The sequence below is a fragment of the Natator depressus genome, chromosome 9, assembly GCF_965152275.1.
Source record: "Natator depressus isolate rNatDep1 chromosome 9, rNatDep2.hap1, whole genome shotgun sequence".
In the NCBI taxonomy this organism is placed as follows: Eukaryota; Metazoa; Chordata; order Testudines; family Cheloniidae; genus Natator; species Natator depressus.
Genome location: NC_134242.1, coordinates 17,937,324 through 17,960,326, shown reverse-complemented (window position 1 = coordinate 17,960,326; position 23,003 = coordinate 17,937,324). Strand labels below are relative to the sequence as shown.

Sequence of the window (23,003 nt, the reverse complement as noted above, 5' to 3'; positions counted from 1 at the left end):
ACCCACAGCTCCTCTGAGCGAGGCCCTCAGCCGGGGCCCGGATTCTCCAAAGCGTCCTACGCCCCTAACGCAGCGTAGCCGCGAGGGAATCACCAGGCCCTAGGAAAACACACTAGTGGCCCTGCCCGGCCCGTGGGAGCCGAGCGCTTCCTCCTCACCCTCCGAAAAGGGGGCACACACAGCTCGGTACCTTACCTCCCCCACCCTCCTCGGGGACTTTAACGCTCTTGAGTGGACTCCGCTGTCGTGCCGGAAGTGCCTGCAGAGAAGGAAGCGTCCCCTGCGGTTACCACACACCAGGCGTTGTCCGGAACCAGCCCGCAGCCGCATGGGCCCCTGGGACCTGTAGTGCCGTTCCAAACAACTACAACTCCCGCCAAGCAATGCGAGGGGGCGGAGCGGGAAGAGTTGGAGGAGGAGCGGGGGCAGAGCTAACCCAATCGGAGTGTCGGTCTGGAGGAGGGGGCGTGGCCCCGAGAGGGGCGGGGCGGGGCGGGGCGGGGGTGAGAGTCTGCCGGCGTCGGCGGACGCCTCAGAAACGATTCCTGAGGCGGTCTCTATGCTCGCGGCAGCTCCAGCCCCGGGAGTAGCCCCAGTCTAGCGGAGCTGCGGCGGGGGGGCGTCCGCATCGGCTGCAGGAGCGCTCCAGGGGAGGTAAGCGCCGTCAGGTACCTCGCGGTGCGGGCAGCCTGGGTGCGTGGGGGGCTCCCCGCCCTAGGAAATCATTTCGTAGCTGCCCCCCGCCCTGTTTCATGCATGGCAGAGGTTTGCATGTCCGTGGACTTGGCAGTCATTGTTTGGGATCCGTTCGAAAGTCTCCCTCTGACTGTTGCTGCACACCTGTATATTGCAATGCGTGTGAGTCGTTTAAACCTAGAAAAGGAGTACTTGTGGCACCATGCTCAAATAAACTGGTTAGTCTCTAAGGTGCCACAAGTACTCCTTTTCTTTTTTCTTTTTACGAATACAGACTAACACGGCTGTTACTCTGAAACCTGTTTAAACCTAGCTCACTTCTCAGTTATTGAGAAACCTCCCTCAGTTTCGCGGAGCCCCAAGCCCCGTGAAATAAATCCCTGAATCTGGGTGTGGGTGTGACCTAGTGCAGTGGTATGTTTGTCCCCACCCCAGCCCACCCATTGCATTTTTTTAATCTTCTGTTTTATTAAAATGTTGTTTCTCTCCACGCCCCAGTGTTTGTTTTGACAGAGGCTATTTCCACATCCGTTATAGATTTGTAAATCTGAGTCCTGGCTTCGTTGTACTTGCCTTACGACTTTGTCAATGACTCGCTGTAAACTGGGTCCAACATCTGGTGTTTGTTGATGCAATTCAGGGTGTTTTAGCTTTGCTGGAGGAAATAATATTGAGAACTCTGAAGATTTAAGAAGTTCTTAAAACTGAAAAATAATTCCAAAAAATTAATTACAAGTCTTTCAGTTAATTCAGAATGAGTGTAGAAGTAGGGTATTTAAAACGGGTAGCTATTTGTGTGTGTGTGTGTATATATATATGTGTGTGTGTGTGTGTGTATAACTCGTAAGTGTCCCCTATTTGGAGAAAAACTTTTTCAATTTGAACATATTTTAAAGTGCCTTTCTTTTTACAACATAAAATTTTTGCATTTTGTGGCTCACTAAACATGCAACACACCAAATTTGAAATCTCCCTCACTCAAAGTCTCACACACCTCTTGACACCTCAGTAAAATGAATAGCAATCTCTGGCAGTGTATATTTACCAGCCTTCTAATACAATAATTATCCCAAGGTTTAAAAAAAAATGCAAGAACTAAGTTTTATTTCTAACCCCTTTTATTATGAATAAAAATGAAGATACTATAATAATAAATAATGATGATGATTATGTAAAGCACTTTGAAATCTTTAAATGAACAGTTCTGTAAAGGTCAAAATAATATCACTGTTTTAAGTCCTTGCATTTCCCTGTTTAAACAATGGTAACATATGTGAGTTGCTAAGAGCAACTCTTACAGAAAAGCTTTAGAACTTTAATTAGCATATGAAAATCAAGAAATGCGTTTTTAAAAATTGGCTTTAAAAATTTAAAAAATTCAGTTTTCTTAAATTTGTTGCCTCATGTAAAAAGAGTTTTTTTAAGAATACTGTATAGTGTGATAAAGATGTAAACAATTCATATAACAGGAGATGTGTAGGAAGAGTGCCAGCAACTGACTGAATCGGTAAATGATAGTTAAACCTATCAACCATTGGTTATAACTTTTGGTAACAGAAAGAGACTGTCTGTGGAAAGCCATGCATACATTTAAGGTCCCTAGCTTTGCAGTGTGGGAACAGAGATCTCAAATATTTGGGACAGCAACACACCATGAAACCATCCATCACCTCTTAGGTCCCGATAGCTTAATGCATAAAGAAAGCCAGAATACCCAAGATGACATCTGAATGTTATGCTCCATTTCAAAACAAACAAACACTATTCCCCTCATTCTACCCTGCTTTTTATTATTTTTAATCTATCTTTGTGCAATCCATCGAACACCAACTCATGCACATCCGTCTCTATTGGTGGGGTAGATCTAGAATTTGTGTAGTGTACAAAAATATTAATATCATTAATAGCTTTTAACTTTGTTTGGCATCCCAAATATTTTTGTTTTAATAATTGTAGGCTTATGTCTGTAAGTCCTATGGAAAATGAAACTACTGTTTGGGAAAGGTTTTTTTTTTCGCTTTTGAAAAGTCCATAAAATAAATCAAGGGGTGGATGGGGGTGTGAGTCTGTGTCTCTCTCTCTCTCATATGAGCGCATGCACAAGGAAATTAAACTAAGTATGTTTTTAAATGAAGCTGTGTAGTAGTGCACTCTCTTTTGTTTAAAAATTCATAGAACAGAATATTCTGTTAAATATCTGGTTCTCTTCCCTCAAATTATTTAACCACAGATTTGACTTTCCAAAACGAGAGTCTATAGTCAGAGAGTAATACGTTTTCCATTCTCTTATCGCTTCCTGGTTTTTTCAAAACTGCTGTCTGTTGTGGTTTTGTGGATCATGAGGGGGAGTTGGGAGCTTTTTGAAAAGCAACTATAGATGATTGCCTTGTTATAAAGCAAGTCTTATGATCTCTTTAGGCCTCTTTTATAATATAGGCCAGTGGTTCTCAAACTGTGGGTTGGGACCCCAAAGTGGGTCGTGACCCTGTTTTAATGGGGGCCAAAGCCAGAGAGCTTCAGCCCTGGGCAGCAGAGCTTAGGTTACAGCCCCTGCTGCCTGGAACAATGGGCCGAGCCTCCCCACCTGGAGTGGTGGGCTCAGGCGGGCTCAGTCTTCCATCCCCCCTCCTGGGGGGATGTTGTGTAGTACTTTTTGTTGTCAGAAAGGGGTCACAGTGCAATGAAGTTTGAGAACCCTGGTATAGGTCATAGATAGGCAAAACCACTTAGTGCTGTTACACGTCTGACTAAGGCACAGCTATTTCCACTATTTCTTTCCAACATGGGCTGGGGCGGGGGGGGGAGCGGGGATTATAGATAAATGGTTGAACAAGCTACATTCAGATTGGCCTCAGGTGAGTGACAGCCGTATGATTAAAGCCCTGCAAATCTGCGAATATCCGCTTTATCTCTGCGGAACATTTTTGCGGATTGTGCATGGATGCAGATCCAAATTTTATATCAAGAGCCCTGCAAATCTGCAGCTATCAGTGAACTTTACATCCATGGATTGCGAATCCAATGTGGATACAAATTTTGTATCCATGCAGGGTTCTACGTATGATTTCCCTCCCCCACTTCACCTTGCTCCATGGGGGAAATATGGAGACAAAATATGGTGTCTTTACCTCACCTTGCCAGTGTAGAAAATATTCCTACCAACGACCTCTAAAGGATATTTTAGTCATGATGAAAAGTTTAAAAGCTCAGTAAACTGCAAATGAGAGTTCAGCAAGTATCATTAATGTTAACAGTAATTTTTTTACTCTTTTAATCTTAATGACATTAGCTAAAATGAAAATGATGTGAAGAAAATCAGGCTTACAAAACAATCTCAAGATGCAGTAAAAATATTGCTTTAAAAAAAATCCCACCAAAAACATTTACGTGAAGATTTGGGTAAAGTCACAAATCTCCATGTAAAATAAGGGTGGTGGTAGTGAGGGGATTACTTAAAAACTGATTCTCCTATCATTCTGAATTAAATCAGAAATATTTCCCTTGAAGTCAGTGGAGGTACATTGACAAAGGAGAGGAAAATAGAGTTATTAATAAAAAGAAAAGAAGTACTTGTGGCACCTTAGAGATTAATCAATTTATTTGAGCATAAGCTTCCGTGAGCTACAGCTTATGCTCAGATAAATTGGTTAGTCTCTAAGGTGCCACAAGTACTCCTTCTTTTTTCTTTTTGTGAATAGAGACTAACACGGCTGCTACTCTGAAACCTAGAGTTATTAATGTTGACAGTATCTTTTCTGGTTAATCTGGATATTTAAGGTTTAGATATTTAAGATCTGCCCTTTATCACAACTAAGTAGCTAAGTATATCAAGAGCACGGTCTTGGAATGTTTTATGTAACTGTGGGAGAAGGACAGGAAACCCCAATTTTTTTATATAAACAATGGTTTAAGGGATATGGTATGTTTTGTATCCTACCTTGTACTTTTGAGCTTAATTCTAACCTGATGTTCATAACTGAGTCTTTGATCATCTAAGGAAATATCTTTGAGTGTGCATTATCAATTTATAGAGAAGATAGATATCCAGGTTTTTTAAATACATTTATGTAAACCATTATCAAGGATTAAATCAGATCAATTTCATATAGATTTTTAACTTGTATCAGTAAGGGAAAGGCTTGTTTGTGTAATTGTTGAGCGATAATGAAGGAGGGAATGTTTTCCTCTCCAGTGGGAACAGTGGTTAGAGCAGATGTTTTAGTCATAGAAATTTTGGCTAAATGTGTCGTGCATTCCAATTTATATACTTTTATGGGTATGCTAGTTCTGAATTATAATCTGGGGGTGTATTTCAAAGTTATTTGCAATTTTTGAGTGCCTCACACACAGGTAGGTAAGTATATATTATCTGCAGTACTACACAGGGCAGGTAAGTGATTTGTCTCGGGTGACACAGAAAATCTGGCAGAGGTAGGCCATCCATCCTTTATGTAAACCTTATCTCTTGAGGTTAAGCCTGTTTCATCCTGTGGTCCATTTTAATATATGTGAGTAAATCATTCACTTTTCATATATGGGGAATACTTGGTAATGCACAAGTGGTATATTTTCCAGCCCCATTTACTCACAGTAGATCCCATGTCCCTTCTTGGTCCAATGACTACAGTCAAAATACTACACAGTGAGAGTATTACTTTCCTAGAGCAACCTGTTAGCTGCAGGATTTCTGACTTTGATGTCAGCTCTTGCATGAAAGTGGCTGTATACCGCCTCCTTTGAAGTGTTGAGCCTCTTCACTTTCTGTTGGAGACCATCACTCTTCAGGGTTTGGCCCTCTTACTGCATATCTCAGGTACAACTAAACCTATGGCTACTCATTATAGCATTGTGCTAGTGATCTTGTTATTGAGAAGGCACTTATAATAAGCCTTTATTTACAGGCCCTTAATAGCTCATTGAAAATTACCTGAATGTCTTGTGCTTATTTTTAGCCAAAGCTGAATTTTATTTTGGGGGCTGGAGGTAGCTTGCCAATATTCTATTTAGCCACTTCTGATTGATCCTGATGTGGAAACTGTTACCCTTAGCTTTTCAAACATTTTGTTCACACGTGAATAAAGTGTCATGTTAAAATTTCAAATTTGCTAGGGAATTACTCCTCACCGGCAAAGAAATGTCTCTGGCATATTTGAAAAACTTGCTGTAGAAAAGAGCATTTGATAATCCATGTATTTCATAGGTGACATACTTTGTTCCATTAACTTTGTAACAGCACATTTATGGGTGAAATGTACTTTGTGCATGACCTTGTACAGTTTCTCCTCAAGGTGCAGAGCCCGTGCTTAAGAGCTTACCAAAAACAGATGCCTAAATATGGACTTAGAGCCTAACATTAGGCACCTGTTTTTTTAAAATCTTGCCTTAAATATTCACACACCTGTACTGGTATCTGGTACTTTGCATATCCAAATAAACTCAACAGAACTTATACACTATGAATTTTCATATTTTATATATGTGTAAATAATATAATTTTTGTTTGTGTATCTGGTTGCATATGTATATTCCTGTCATCAGCAGTGATCAGTGGTGACTCTTTTTAACTTTTCTTTATATGAAAAACGGAAAATGTAAAAAAAACTTTAAATGAAACGTTGTTATATCTGAGAATTCTTGTATTACTTTACATCAGGGGCGGGCAAACTTTTTGGCCTGAGGGCCACATCGGGTTTCTGAAATTGTACAGAGGGCCAGTTAGGGGAGGTTGAGCCTCCCCAAACAGCCTGGCGTGGCCTGGCCCCCATCCAACCCCCCCCCCGTTCCCTGACAGCACCCCCCCCCCCCGCTCCCTGTCCCCTGACAGTCCCTAGAACGGCCCCCGACTGCCACCCCGTCCAACCTCCCCGTCTTGACTTCTCACCCGACCGCTGCCCCCATTCAACCCCACTGTTCCCTGCACTCTGACTGCCCTGACTCCTATCCACACCACTGCCCCCTGACCACCACTACAAACTCCCCTGTCCAACCCCACCTGCTCCCTGTCCCCTTACCGCACTGCCTGGAGCACCAGTGGCTGGCGGCGCTACAGCCGCACCACCCAGAGCACCAGGATAAGCAGCCAGGGCTCTGCAGCCCCACTGCCCAGAGCATTGCACTGACGGCAAGGTGAGCTGATAGCCTCCTGGGCCAGGAGCTCAGGGGCTGGGCAGGAGGGTCCAGCGGGCTGTAGTTTGCCAACCTCTGCTTTACATGGTGAAAGCAATACTAAACAGCTACCTCTTTCCTGGAACACTGCACAGTGCCTCCTATGCACTGTATGAGCGAGGGGTCCTGTGGAAAAAGTAGTATGTGATCATGTAATTAAAGATTGTATCGTATTGCATGCGCTCAAGAGGACAGAATTAAGGTACCATAGGGGAACTTAATTTTAGCACTTCCTAACTCTTGAGTGCTTGACTTGGCGACCTTAACACATTTCTTTCAACATAGCTTTTTGTTTGTTTATGTAACTTCCTAGGTATTTAAAAAAACAAACAAAACAAATTTATGTTCAGCTGTTGTTGCTTGGACTCCTATAGTAATGCCAGCAGTAAAAACTTTTAGGCCCAGTGAAAAGGAAATGACACATATGAAATGGCAGAGATAACAGAGCAAGTTGCATGAAGGAGTTTATTTAGCTCCTTCTATACTGTGTGTGCGCGCGCATGCATGCATGCATGCACATATGCACGTTACAGTTATCACAGACAAGGTGTGGAGACAGTTATGTAGATTTTTTTTTTGGGATGGAGGTGTCCAAAAAGAATCTCTCGAGCATTAACCATATACAGCAATGCAAGTGGGTTGAATTACAATACCTGTAGGAAATTTATGTTATGGTGTCTGACTCGGATAACACGTTTTTTTGTTGGGGGGGGGGGGGGATATCCAGATAATAAGACAGCCCATACAACTTGTCCTCCAATGATTTTACTCAGCAGTGCTCAAAACCATAAAGCTACATTACATTGCAGTGCTTCAAAAGCAAAAGCGTCATTCTGCTTTTGGTGGATTGGAGTGAAAATGTCTGTCTCTCACACACACACACACACACACACACACACACACACACACACACTTATATTATACTCCACATCCTGTCACTCATTTCATCACAGATAAAATCAAAGTACAGCCACTTGTGCCAAAAATTGTCTTGTCATTCAGTGTTGAAAAATACCCAGTCATGGTACTTGACAGAGTGGCCATTCCTGTCATCACAGGGCTCTAAAATAGCTATATTCTCTGTTTTCAAAATGCTCTTGGAATGATTCTTCACTATCAGACTTATGCAAGTATGTATGATGACTACCTTTGTGAAGTAATTAAAATTTCAAGTGTCATGTCATATGTCCATAGATCTTTATTTCATAAATTTATATGAATAAATGAATATAGCTGCAGAATATAGCTATATTAATAGAATGAAAACTGAATTTAAGATTTCCATTTTGATGCTCTTGATCTGTATCGATCATTGCAAGATTGCAAAGCGGTCAGACAGATTGTCTTTCAAAGGGCGGGGGGGAAATGTTTTTTTCATTTTGTATCAGTGATTCTTGGAAAGTTAATGCATTAAATACAACATATATTTTTTTTGTCAAAAGGTTATTGACCTACTATATTCCATTTTTAAGACAAATTCTCTCCAAAGGAATGGTATTCTATGTTGATTAGAATTCAAGCTCGAAGAAAGGTAAACAATATAGCCATATTTTAGTTATTTTATGCAAATACTAAAATGCTAACTATAACTTGGGGGGAGAGAGAGAAATACAGGTCTGTTGTGGTGCTATACTTTACTCATGCAGTTGTTCATTTAAATGTAATAGTTATGCTGGGCATTCACTGAACAAGAGCCTAATAGTATAAAGTGCTAAGAATTCCCTGTGAGTTGCTGACATCTCTCAACTCTTCATGAACTTGATAAACACAAAGGGCACTCAGTTCCTTCCAGGAAGATCTTGGCACTTAACCAGACTGGACCGCAAATACTCACAATACAGTCCCGTATGTGAAGTAGGGTTCCTTAGATATAAAAGTGTGAATTCTCCCTCACTGGGTTTAACCTTGACAAGAATGCTTGAGAGGGACTTCAGTTTCCTTAGTCCTTTCACATTATCCCCTTTCCTTCCATGGATTTAATCCATGTACACAACTTTTGTGTTGCCGTATCTGACAGGAAAACATTTAAACTCCCATTGACTTGCCATTAAATGGACTTAGAGTTGTTTTGCTTCAGCAACCTTGACAAAGGGGACTGAATTCATCATGGTGCATTGGCTTGTGCACCACCACTTCATAACAATTTAAGATCAACTCTACTGGGACAGACCAAAGGTCCATCTAGCCCAGTATCCTGTCTTCCGACAGTGGCCAATACCAGGTGCCCCAGAGGGAATGAACAGAGCAGGTAATCATCAAGTGATCCATCCCCTGTCGCCCATTCCTGGTTTCTGGCCAACAGAGGCTATGGACACCATCCCTGCTCATCCTGGTTAATAGCCATTGATGGACCTATCCTCCATGAACTTATCTAGTTCTTTTTTGAACCCTGTTACAGTCTTGGCCTTCACAACATCCTCTGGCAAAGAGTTCCACAGACTGACTCTGCGTTGTGTGAAGAAATACTTCCTTGTTTGTTTTACACCTGCTGCCTATTAACTTCATTTGGTGACCTCTAGTTCTTGTATTATGAGAAGGAGTAAATAACACTTCCTTATTTACTTTCTCCACACCAGGCATGATTTTATAGACCTCAATCATATTCCCTGTGTCTCTTTTCCAAGCTGAAAAGTCCCAGTCTTATTAATCTCTCCTCATATGGAAGCCATTCCATACCCCTAAACATATTTGTTGCCCTTTTCTGAACCTTTTCTAATTCCAATATATCTTTTTCTTTTTTTTTGAGATGGGGCGACCACATCTGCACGCAGTATTCAAGATGTGGGTGTACCATGGTATTTTCTGTCTTATTATCTATCCCTTTCTTAATTCTGTTCCCTTTTTTGACTGCCACTGCATATTGAGTAGATATTTTCAGAGAACTATCCACAATGACTCCAAGATCTTTCTTGAGTGGTAACAGCTAATTTAGACCCCATCATTTTATATGTGTAGTTGGGATTATGTTTTCCAATATGCATTACTTTTCATTTATCAAAATTGAGCTCTACAATCCGCTTTTAAAAAGCGTATCTCCCTGTAGTTTATTTCCCTTTTATTGTTTTGTATTCATCAATGCAAGATGACTTAAGCTGCCTTAGCAGTAATTAACTTGCTCCCCACATTTGCCCAGGAGGGTCAAATCCTGGCACTTGTACTCATGTGGTGTAGAACCCAGTTCCATAAGTAAGTACCATTGGAAGCAAGGAGTGAGGTAATACTTCATGTAAGAAAAGCAGAATTTGGCCCTTCATCTTTGCACCAGTTCTTTGTTTACTATTTCTTCACTGAACATGGCCTCCTTTAAGTCTAAGGGTGATTTAGATACATTAATCTGAAGATGCCCAGTATGAATTGCTTGCTGTCTCACAGTTACCAAAGGCATCTACACATCTGTCACATTTCTCAGCACAATAGCAAAAATTGCATCTTCCAACAACATCTGTTTCCATGTCTGAAGATTTTATGGTGATGCTTCCTACCCCAGTTTATCCAGTGAAGACTTTAGTTGTATTTTTATATATCTAACTACAACTTATATATTTTTAATTGGCTTAATAGATCTATTCTTCTAGAGTGCTTTTCCCCCTCTGTCCACATTAAAGCAGTTATTGGAGCATTTAATTGTTGTGTACTTCACATAGCAATTTAAGATCACTGAAGCAGTTCATATTTTTTCTTTTCCTCAGATATATTCAGTCTTCCAGATAAAAAGCACCCTCTCTTAGTCCTTCTACTATTTATAAATATTAATCAATCAAAACCCAAGGCCGGCTGATCAACTTACTATAATAGCAAATCTTCAACATGAGATCACTTTGTTCTAAATGAGATTCATAGTAGTCTACCAAAATGATCAGCTACATATAAAACCAAGATATTCTTTGCTATCCACCTGAGAAGTCCTGTGATAGATGATGTAGAAAAATCCCAATTCACTTTACTGTACATATAGTAGTTTATTGTCGTCTTACTTTCTGGTTCATTCAAAAGGTAAGAGTGGGGAAAACATCAAAGTTTGCCAAGTGGACAAGGAGGAAAAAATCAATGGGAGTAAGAGGCTTCTAAGGAGATCTTACAAACAATAAATAGAAATACAGTGAAGGCAAATAAACTGCTGGGAGATACAATCTGCTTTTAAAGAGTAGCTAGAGCCGGATGAAATTTTGTTAATTAAATACAAATTAATTAAATTAATTAAATTAATTTAAATTAAATTAAATTAATTAAATTAATTAATTAATTAATTAATTAAATTAATTAAATACAAGTTCTGCCTTAGCAAAGAGAAGGTGTTAGAACTTGTGCTACTGTAGGGTTGCCAGGCATCCAGTCTTCGACCGGAACACCTGGTCAAAAAGGGCTCCTGGCAGCTCCAGTCAGCACCAGCACAGCACAGCTGACCGGACCATTAAAAGTCCAGCTGGCCCCAGCGGCCGGCTCAGCACAGCTCCCAGAAGTGGCCGCCATGTCCCTCTGGTTCCTCGGCGCAAGGGTGGGCAGGAGGGCTCTGCATGTTGCCCCTGTTCGCAGCATAGGCACCACCCCAAGTGCCAACTCCACAGCTCCAGGCCAATGGGGGCTGCGGGAAGTGGCGCGAGCTGAGGGATGTGCTGGCCGCCAGGGGGCTTGTGCTGGCCGCCAGGGGCCTTACCCTGGCGGGCCTCATGCCAAAGGTTGCTGATCCCTGATTTAGAATCTTGTAAAGTGTATGAGTAGTTTACATTTTTCCGTCCAGTGTTCAGAACTTTGCATTTAATGACATTGAACTTCATTTAGTACCATGTTGTCCATTCATCTGGCATGTTTAGGTGTTTCTGAAATTCCTTAGACTCCTTTGTGGTCCCAAATAACCTGTATAGCTTTGTGTCATCTACTAATTTTGCTTCTTGTCTACTTACCTCCCCACTTTCCATCATCAATAATTACATTTTATATATAGTATATATGTTTGTGTGTATAATAACACTGGACCTACTACAGAACCTTGAGGCACCCCACTTTTACCTTCTGCCATGATGAAAATTGACCATTTAATTCTGCTCTTAGTTGTTTTTCTCCTGACCTAGATGACACCAAGGAACTGTGTGAACATGTCGGGGCCGGGGATGGGGGGGAATCATATTACATGGCAGACACTTTTCTCTTGGTTATAATGTTATCCACTGTTGATCAGCCTGTGAAGATAGGCCCTGAAACTGGAGGATCTACTAGCAAAGTATTCTGCAGTAAATTAGGCCAGGTCTACACTATAAACATACATAAATATAAGTGTGCCACTTAGATTTGCCAAATAACCCCCGGTGTAGGCAGTGCTACATCAATGGGAGGCCTTCTCCTGTCGACATAGCTACTGCCTCTCGCGGGGGTGGAATAACTGTGCTGCCAGTGGAAGCTCTCCCATCGTCATATTAGCATCTTCATTTTGCTACTGCAACTTTTCAAGCGTAGATCTGCTGTTTACAGAAAGCTAGCCCATAGATTTACAGTGTTAGGAAACATATGGTGATACATCTAGTGAAAGTTAATAAGAAAATAAATTGAACTGTAGCTGGTATCTTATTCAAGAAAACAAAGGCAGCAGGAGACTTTAGGGTAGTTATGAGTATAATAACTTCAAAAGGGAGTGAGGGCCCACAGAGTGGCCTCAGTGTTTGGTACCTATGTGTGGCAGGGGAAAAGCAAGCAAGCAAATAGGCATCTTGGTTTCGGGGATCATTTCAGGCTCCAGCATTGCCCCCTAGTAGCACAAAGAAGAAAAATCTAGAGGCTAGGGCCCTGAACTGGGACCCAGAAGACTTGAGTTCAGTTCCTAGCTTAGCTACACACTTTCTTTGTGACCTTGGGAAAGTCATATAATCTACTCTATGCCTGAGTTTCCCCACCTACTTACCTACCTCATAAGGGTGTTGTGAGGATAAAACTCATAAACCATAATTTATTAGATGGCCATAATACTCATCAAATGCAGTGACTTTTTTTTTCCCACTCCCCTCCCAGTGGTAATCTACTAGAAACACTATTTATATTAGGTTCTCTCATAAACTATAATAAACTAGTTTTTCTTACCACCAATTTTAAACAAATATTTTGTAAAACATTTAGGAACTTTGAGTGTAATGGCTTGAAATAACATTGTTGTACCCAAAATGAAGTAGGTATTACTGAACAACCTAGATTTGTGTCAGTACAAACAATGCTTTCCACAGTTCCGATCAAAATAATGCAAAAAGTAAGTATCTTTCGCACCTGTAAATGTAGCGGGAAATGGAGACGCTATAGGAGAACATCAGAATTCCAGAAGGAAATAAACTGTTCTTTTTATTTTTACTTGGAAAATAAGCACAAGAGACTGAAATGTTGGCTGGTTGTTTCGCTCATACAGAAATTCATGGTGTTGAGTGGAATTGCTAAGTCTAAGCAAATTAGCTTGATGTGCTCTGGAAGCAAGAAATTGTTCCATCATTTTAAGCTTTTTGTGAAGTTATGGAAACAACATAAGACAGACATGCTCACATGGAATTTAAATCAGTTTTCCGTGCTTGAGTAGAGTAAGTGTGAAGTCAAGTCACCCAACAAAATGTGTATTTCTAAAACAACAATTTAGGGCTGTTTTAGGGAGATCTCTTGAGGCAATGTGCTCTTGTTGTAAGAGGCTGTTTCACCTATTTGCGATTATGGAGACCAATGAATACTTTTACTCTTAAATTGCTACTAATCCTATTTTTTTAAAATTTGTCCAGGTTGAAACACTTTATCATCGAAGTTTGACTGTCTCTCGGCTTGTACAAAGCATAATTAAGACCTGTTGCACTCCCCCCCACCCCACCCCACCCCCGCTAGGGTCAAAGTATAATGTTCAGCTGGCTGGCGTGCATGAATAATCCATCACTGTGAATCATTAACTTACAAGACCAGTTACAGTAATTGTGTCTTCTTGCAAGCTATGAAAATGTTCAGGGAAATAATTTATTTCTCTTGCTGGCGCATTTTATAATTCATTTATTTATTTTAGAATGCTTTATGCATTGGGTAGCATTGGGCTGTAAGCTCTGAACCAGATATGCTTGAGGTTAAACAGCTGAAAGGGAGCAATTTTATTTAAGTAAACTTCTCCTAACTCTTTCTTTGAATAAAGGAAATAGGTGTTGGAGGGAATAAATACATATCCTACTCTGAAACTGTGTATTTCAAGTTAATTTAACCTGTTCCTCTTTTGATACATTTAATGGATGATGCACGTTGCTTTGGTTAGAAATAAAATTAGAAATCATGAATAAGTTTATTAAAAGGCAAAGGTTAATTTGCATATGATAAATATTGTATTTGGAAAATGGATAGCATTAACATAGTACGGTAATAAGCAGTGATCAGTCAGGTACAAAACACTAATACTCAATGTGTAAAAAATTAAACTTATACTGTATTTAGCCTTTTTATGTTTTTTGTTCTAATATAGTAAATGATTACTTAATGATATATATATCAGACAGTTATACTTTTCTGAAAGGCATAAACTGTGAGGCAGTATAGCTTACCACATAACATTTGAAAGGGCTTCATAAGTCAGGTTATAATCTCCCTAGTAGTTATGGCTACCTCACCTGGCAGGAAAAATGACACTATGGGCAGGTCTTCACTACCCACCAGATCAGCAGGTAGTGATCGATCTATCGGGGTTCGATTTATCACGTCTCATCTAGATGTGATAAATCGATTCCCGACCGCACTCCCCATCAACTCCAGCTCGCGAGAGGCAGAAGCGGGGTCAATGGGGGAGCAGCAGCAGTTGACTTGCTGCCGTCCTCACAGCCAGGTAAATTGACCCTGTAAATGATGGTGGGAGTCTTGCCTTCAAATTGGTACTGAATCAATATCCCAGAATAAAGGCACAGTGCTTCTTTTGTGGTGTGGTGGCAGGTTCATTATTTTGGTTGAAATGTAAACCCAAGGACCTAACTGTTTGCATTAAAGATCCCATGATACTCAAGTAGATGTGGGGTTATTTTAATCCCCATGTCTTGGATGTTATGCTCTGTCAATATTTACTCCTATATCTAAATTTCCCCTGCATTTTTAACTGGAGAAGATATGCTTTGCGTATTCATTTAAACAAAAAAACAAAAAAAAACCCTTGTGTAGTGTGGTGGTGTTAAATGACTGCCATGTTCACTCTCAAAGATAGTTTTATTTCTGTAGCAGATGAGAGATTCTTGTGTATATATGGCAAAGTCTTCAAAAATGAGCATTCGCTTTTGCATGCCTGTTTATATGTGTGCTTGGGTAGCCAGTTCCAAGGCCAACTGAAGTCAGTAGGAGCCTTTTTATTGACTTTAATGGGCTGGTATGAAGACCTACAGGAATAAGTGGTACTGCCATGTTATCTGCTCTAGAAGGGAGAAACATTAAAAATACATCCAGTTATCCGTTGAGTGGCAAGGAAGGAAAGGGAGCGAAGTGGCTCATTGGAATATCATAACTGATTTTCCACTTGAATTTCTGAAATATTGATTGTGCAAATGAGTACATGTGTTAACGCATGAATGTAACCAACACCCAAATTATACGGTGACAAGCACTTTTGAAGTAGGTATAGGTATCCAGATGTCTGAAAGCAGAAAAAAGTTAAATCTGAATATAATGGACTCCTCTGGACCAGCATAGAAAGTCTGGTGAAAATAAATCTCTATTGACTTTAGGGTTATGTGTGTCAGGGTGTTTTTTATTTTTTGTTTATGATGTATTACTTGTTTTTGTTGTTTTTAAAACAACACTACATACTAGTGGAATGATGGAAGCTCAGGAGTTTAGTAAAATGTCCATACTGCAGTAACTACCCCAACCAGATAAAACGTGAAACGGTGAGTTCCTAAAATGACTGACAGAGAAGAGATCTACATTGTTGACAGGATTCTCATACATCATATTGCCCAATAAATAATTAATAGATAGTATCTGGGTTTGACAAATTTGGCTCCTACTAATCTGAAGATTAAGCTCAGGGGTTAGGATGGAAAATCTCTGCATGGTGCCCCATACAGTGGCATCAGTTTCTGATACTCGTATTGAATGCCTTAATCCAATGATGGTCTTATTAACTTAAGTGGGACATCTTTCGACTTGGTATAAATAAAGTTATTGGTACCTGGCCCTAAAACAGTAAAGCAGCTTTTTGTACTAAACTTGACTGGAAAGTAATTTACTATTAAGGCTGATCAAATAGCAGAAAAAAAATTGACTGTTTTATTTGACTTTATTTTTACCACTATATGACAACTAACATCCAACCAGCTAGAGACCTCGTCTATCATTGCATCCAGGGGCGGATTAGGATTTTGTGAGGCCCCTGGACCAGAGCAAGTGGAGGCCCCCTGGCACTCCTGCCAAGGAGTAGGGTTGGGATCCAGGGGCAAACCCTCACTCCCCGAGCGGAGCGTGGGTGGGTGCAGCAGGGCAACTCCTGTGCCCCGATCCTGCTCCCTGGCAGGAACGCTGGGCGGAGTAGGTCAGGGTGTGGGGGCACCCATTTTTCCAGGGGCCTCCAGTTGGTCAGGGCCCCGGGCATAGGCCCTATTGGCTAATCCGTCATTGACAAATATTATGATGCAGTCAAATTATCTGAAACATCTCTGTAAAAACTCATCAAATAAAATAGCTGACCAACCCTACTTGCCATAGGCTTAAATTCCACTTCCTGCCTCCCGTCTTTCCTACAGTAGGCTGATGCTGTATCTCGTCTTAAGTCTTTTTTAGTGCCTAAATTCTCCCCCCTGCCCTCACTTGCTGCCAATATTACACTGTGTTCCCTTCCTCCTTCCCTATATTTTGTCTCCTTCCTACATACAGTGTCTTTCCTTAACTTATCCTTTTAAGGATGAGATTTTTCAGAAGCAGCTGAGTGATTTAGGATCCCAAGTCCCCTTAACTTTCATTTATCCTTAGGCACTGTTGAAAATCCTAGCCATAATCTTTCTCTATACTCACACCCATACCCCTCCACACACCTTCATGTGGGGCTTCGAAATTCTTCCAGACACCTAACGGTTTAAATCTATTAGACAGACAGACACAAAGAAAGACGAAAGGAAGATGATCTAGTTTTTCAGCTGTAACCCCAATGTCAGAAACATTGTTGCTAATTCTCATGACTCTCTCACAAGTCTTGTGATATTTTGTATTTTTAAAGCCCCAGCTCCTGGAGTCAGGTGACTATATATTAGAATCCTAGCTTTCATTTTTTAAAAGAAATTAGTTTCCAGCCCCTATGGTTGTAAAGAAAAACTTGAAAATGCAAACCCTGAAGACTTAAAAATGAGACAGCAAAGAAAAAGAAGTGCAGGTTTATTACTTTTAAAACTTAACAATTTTTAACCAAATTTCATTACTTTTGGGCACCTGACTCGTGAATTTGGTATATTTGAAGTTTGCAATATTGGAGAGGGCAATCCCTCTTCTACCCCAAACTGCTGGGAAAGAGATTCCTACCATGATTATTTGCATATCAGCCTCTGGCTAATAGAGGTCAGAAAACTTGCACCTTTCCCAAAGTCTCTCTCGTCACTGGAAAGAAAAGGAGTGTGTTCGTTTGTTCTCTCTCTCTCATCCACCCTGAAGAGAATTTAATGTTAAAAACTTAATTCTTATATTTAGTGAAATCCTCTTTCAACATTTTCAGTTCACTAAATATATTCCAGAATTTAACACTGCAAATACCAGAAGTCTCTGTGCAGTCCATATATGACTGATAGTTGTATCTGGATACATGGGTCATATGTTAATGAGTTGATATGATTGGATATGCTGGATACCTTTTTATATGAAGAAAACTTATTACTGTTCCGCCTGCGTTGCCTGTTGGCTTGCCCAATTATCCCTTCAGGTTCAATTAATCTCAATGGAACATTTTTGATTTTCCGTAGATTTTCTTCAACATAGTATACTGAATGGAGTCATGTTTATAGAACAATTAAATTGAACAAAAGAAAAGGGGCCAGGTCTTTATCTGGAGTAAATTGGCATAGCTCTCTTGAAATTCAGTGGTACTATATCAGTGTACACCAGCTGGAGATCTGGCCCTGTGTAGTGACCATCCTTTACGATGCGCTGGAATGGTTTTAGTTGGGGGATGTAGGTGATGGCTAGTGGCATTCTGTTACTTTCTTTTTTGGGGCCTGTCCTGTAGTATGTGACTTCTGGGTACCCTTCTGACTCTGACAATCTGTTTCTTCACTTCCCCAGGTGGGTATTGTAGTTTTAAGAATGCTTCATAGAGATCTTGCAGATGTTTGTTTCTGTCTGAGGGATTGGAGCAAATGCAGTTGTATCTTTAGGGCTTGGCTGTAGACAATGGATCGTGTGACGTATCCTGGATGAAAGCTGGAGGCATGTAGGTAAGTATAGCGGTCAGTAGGTTTCCGATATATGGTGGTGGTTATGTGACCATCGCTTATTTGCACTGTACTGTCCAGAAAGTGGATCTCTTGTGTGGACTGCTCCAGGCTGAGGTTGATGGTGGGGTGGAAATTGTTGAAATCATGGTGGAATTCCTTAAGGGCCTCCTTCCTATGGGTCCAGATGATGAAGATGCCATCAGTGTAGCGCAAGTAGAGTAGGCGCGCTAGGGGACGAGAGCTGAGGAAGCGTTGTTCTAAATCAGCCATAAAAATGTTGGCATATTGTGGGGCCATGCAGGTACCCATAGCAGTGCCATTGACTTTAAGGTATAAATTATCCCCAAATCTGAAATCGTTGTGGGTGAGGACAAAGTCACAAAGCTCAGCCACCAGATCTTCCATGACATTATTGGGGATACTGTTCCTGATGGCTTGTAGTCCATCTTTATGTGGAATGTTTGTATAGAGAGCTTCTACATCCATAGTGGCTAGGACGGTGTTTTCTGGAAGATCACCGATGGATTGTAGTTTCCTCAGGAAGTCAGTGGTATCTCGGAGATAGCTGGGAGTGCTGGTAGCGTAGGGCCTGAGGAGAGAGTCCGCATAGCCAGACAATCCTGCTGTCAGGGTGCCAATACCTGAGATTATGGGGTGTCCAGGATTCTCAGGTTTATGGATCTTCGGTAGCAGATAGAATACCCCTGGTCGGGGCTCTAGCGGCGTATCTGTATAGATTTGTTCCTGTGATTCTTGAGCAGATGGTACAGTTTCTTTTGGTACACCTCAGTGAGATCAGAGGGTATTGGCCTGTAGAATGAGGTGTCTGAGAGTTGCCTAGCAGCCTCTCATTAATACTCCGACGTATTCATGATGACTACAACACCTCCTTTGTCAGCCTTTTTTATTATAATGTCAGAGTTGTTTCTGAGGCTGTGGATAGCATGGTGTTCTGCACAGCTGAGGTTATGGGGCAAGTGATGTTGCTTTTCCACAATTTCAGCCCGTGCATGTTGGCGGAAGACTTCTATGTAGAAGTCCACTCTGTTATTTCAGCCGTTAGGAGGAGTCCATGCAGAATCCTTCTTGTAGCATTGGTAGGAAGGTTTCTGTGGGTTAGTGCGCTGTTCAGTGGTGTGGACTGTCAGTCTAAAAGGGATAGCTAAAGTGGCCAAGCTTCAAATGACCTACTTTGATATAGGTAATATTCCTGTACTGTATTCTGAAAGGCATCATTTGGGGGCACAAATCTTGCATTTAGTAGTGTCTATCTAGATCTCTTTCCTGTTACCTTTTGGTCATACTTTTTCTCTCTTGACAATTTACCAATAAAATCTATTATTTGAGACCACATACAATTGGATATGGGATATTAAGTGGAGGGAATTGCTGATGAGCACCCCATAGGGAAACTGAGTTTAGAGATTAACAGAGGGAGGGAGTAATGAATGGTTTAAGCACCGAGTCATAGGCAAAGTGAGTTGCAATCCCCCTCCCCGTAGTGTTCAGTGAATGGCAATGATGAGGGACATTGTGGATACAGGGAGAGACAAATAACCCATGGTGCACAAGGTGTGGTTACATTCTAGCATTTGTAATGTCTTGGGCTGATTCACTGCAGAAAAAGGTCAGATCTTTAGTTTTTCAAATAGATACAAGGAAAACATCTGCTGCATAAGTGCAGAATAAAGGTTTTTCTAACACCAACAAATTTAAAAGAAGTATTTAGTATTAGAAGCATGTGAGTTTAGAGATCCGCTATGACCTTTCATGCACATAATTGCAGCTGTGATAAGTGAGTTTTCAAGTCCCATTGTATTAATAATTCCTCTTTTGTAGTTAAGTTTTTAAATCCTTTTTTATCTATAGTCATTGCAGTGTCGCTCCTGATACATAGAAATCAATCCTGAAATTCAGCTGATCATCATAAAAAGACCACCTCAGGTTGCTGCAGCATAAGTTTAATCTTACCTAGTCTAGCAAAAGAATGAAATATAATAATAGTTGCTATAGCAGTAGTAGTATTTGTTTTTGTTAACTCCTGTAAGCATGTCTGGGGCCATGTAAACTAAACTACATCACTCTCACAAAGTACAACTGCATATGCTGTTAACCAAGCAGGGCCTGTATCCCCATTACCTGTATGGGTACGTCCTTTCTAGGAAGCCCTCAATAACATATCCCACTTGAGGCTTGGCTCTTGTACCTAATCAACTAATTTGTTACCATATTAAACAAAAATGGAAGTGAAACATCAAATGTTTGGTGGCATGTAACTGTGCACTTAAACGGGGCTGGACACAAGTCGGATCAGCCTCTAACCCTTTTCCTTAGGGCTACTGTAAGTTAAGTTGGCTCGTAATGGCCCTCTCTGGGTCCCTGTGCTGGCACAGAATAGCTGGAGCACACTGTACTCTGGCTACACTCTCTCCCAACAAGTCCTGTATACTAGGGGCTGTGAGGGTAGAGCTGAGAGAATAATGGAATTATTTGGTTTGAAGGGCTGAACTAAAAAAGCCACAAAAAAAACTGGTTCAATGAGAAGACATCTTTCTTTTCTGAAGTTTTCATCCAAACAACCTCCTTCCCCAAAAAAGTTCCATTTTGAGAAGTAATTATTATTTTTCTTTAAACAATGCCACGATTACACCACTCCATGGATGTAAACTGGGTTCAATTTCTGCCAGTCAGAAAAGCTTGTCGTCAAAATTGTAAAAATTATGCAGTGCACAGTATCTCTTTAATTATATGATTTGGTTATTTGCCATAAATTATTGTAACATTCAGATTTTAAATGAATCATAGATGCCCTTTTTAACTAAATGTCTGCTTAAATAACAAACCTGGGACCAAAATCTACTCTCCGCTATATCCATCCAGTCACAAATGAGATTGCGTGGCAGTAAGTGAGGGTGGAAATTAGCTCATTGTGAGAACTATTCCAACAGTTACAAGTTGTCAGATCTGACCCAATACAGACTTCTTTGTCTTAATTGTGCCACTTGTCCCACATAAATAAAATGTGGTGGGCAATTTCACTTGGAGAATAGAGAGAACTCCTGGAACAGCAGCAATTGTGCTGAACCTTTTATCAGGAAGACTTGAATAGAGATGTATGTCAAAGCCAAGGCCACCCTCTCAATACACAGCGTGGGTACTGGACTCTGCACTGGACTGCTGACTCCACTGGGGAGCCAAGTGGGAGGAATCTGCTCCAGCAGCACTCCCAAGTCAAGAGAAACAAACCATTCAGAACAAAGACAGAATTGTTCCCATATTATGCGATTATAATTATTAAATTCTATGGAGTGTTTTATCCCTAAGGGCTTCAATGGAAACAGGATCAGGCCCCTCACAGCTATTGGGAGACCTGACCTAAGACAGATGAGTAAGTCCACCTCCAGGAAGTACAAAAACAGAGGGAAAAATTAACTGAAAAACTTCAAACTTCAAGGGGGGAAAAAGGTATTACTTTGGCTACTGGATGCAAATCTGTCTGAAACAATTTCCCTATTCCTGTGAAGCCCTATTTGCATCAAGGACTTAGAACCAGATTCTGATTACATTTACACCAGTATAACTCCACTGAAGTCAATGGAGTTACTCTTGATTTAAGCTGGTGTAACTCAGACCAGAATCAGACCATTAAATTCCACAAAAATCAAATAAGGAATCAGTGGATTCTATTTATTTAAGGATGGCATCAAAGAGAGCATTAGCATTAAAAGATGTCACACAATGTGTGAGGAATGTCAGTTTATTATTACAAAGTATTTGTTATAAAATAACTAGCAGACCTTGCTTCTCCAACGTTTTTCAGCTTTATAGGCAATTACTGTATACAAGATGAAAGACTGCAGCAGCCACAGCCATTGGTGAGCTCCCAGACAGACTGCAATTATCCTTGGACGTGATTACATGAATCAACAAACCATCAGGATAGCCACAATGCTGACAGCCAACCAACAGACATGTTTTAAAAATGGGACTAGAAGGCACATCCAGAGGCCAACAAAGCTTCCAAAGGGACCGAGCTAGTCCTGGCAGCTTCTGTACGGGCAGATGTTGTGAAGCCTGACAGCTATGGGACTTGTACTGGCAGAGTGCTGAATCTATCACCATCTGGTTAATAGAGCTGTACTGGCAGTGGTTCTGAACCTGGCCAAGAACTATAAATGACTGCTACCAGAGCCTGCTGAAAGAGCTGTTTTGGCAGAGATGCTAAGCCCGACCAGCAGAGCTGCAATGGCTGCAAGTTTGAAACAAGCTTGCCCATAAAACTGGACTTGTGCAAAAATTTCCAAAAACCACCTAAAGAAAAATGGAAGGAAAAAAGTAACTGGATAGATGCTTATTTCTAAAAGGAGATCGCAGAAAAGGGAGGGAGTCATTCAGTCTACATAGGTGTATTCATTACAAATCTGAACTGTATGGAGATACAGGAACTATCATGAGCAATTAACCACATTCCTCAAGTATTTCTCTGTGTCTGATGGGATATCCCATTATAAGATCTGTTTGACATAAAATAAGTTAATGAAGCATTCCTTCTTAGAACTGCTGAACAACAGACTGGATGTCCAACATGTAGTCAGGCTGAAATGTTATATACTGTAACTTCATATAGTGAAAGAGACCTGTCATAAATATAAAGGGAAGGGTAAACACCTTTAAAATCCCTCCTGGCCAGAGGAAAAACCCTTTCACCTGTAAAGGGTTAAGAAGCTAGGATAACCTCACTGGCACCTGACC

General features: G+C 40.8%; 2 protein-coding genes across 5 annotated transcripts in view; one reads left to right on the top strand and one right to left on the bottom strand.

Annotated features, from left to right (window-relative positions):
- The window catches only part of PDCD10 (programmed cell death 10), a 29,262-nt gene extending 28,909 nt beyond the window's left edge, over positions 1-353 (bottom strand). For all 4 annotated transcript variants that reach the window (XM_074963611.1, XM_074963613.1, XM_074963612.1 and 1 more), the window contains exon 1: positions 196-353. The gene's annotated coding sequence lies outside the window, so the exon portion shown is untranslated. The remainder of the gene's footprint in view (positions 1-195) is intronic.
- A 153-nt stretch (positions 354-506) lies between these two features.
- The window catches only part of SERPINI1 (serpin family I member 1), a 78,534-nt gene continuing 56,037 nt past the window's right edge, over positions 507-23,003 (top strand). The window contains exon 1 of the mRNA XM_074963610.1: positions 507-654. The gene's annotated coding sequence lies outside the window, so the exon portion shown is untranslated. The remainder of the gene's footprint in view (positions 655-23,003) is intronic.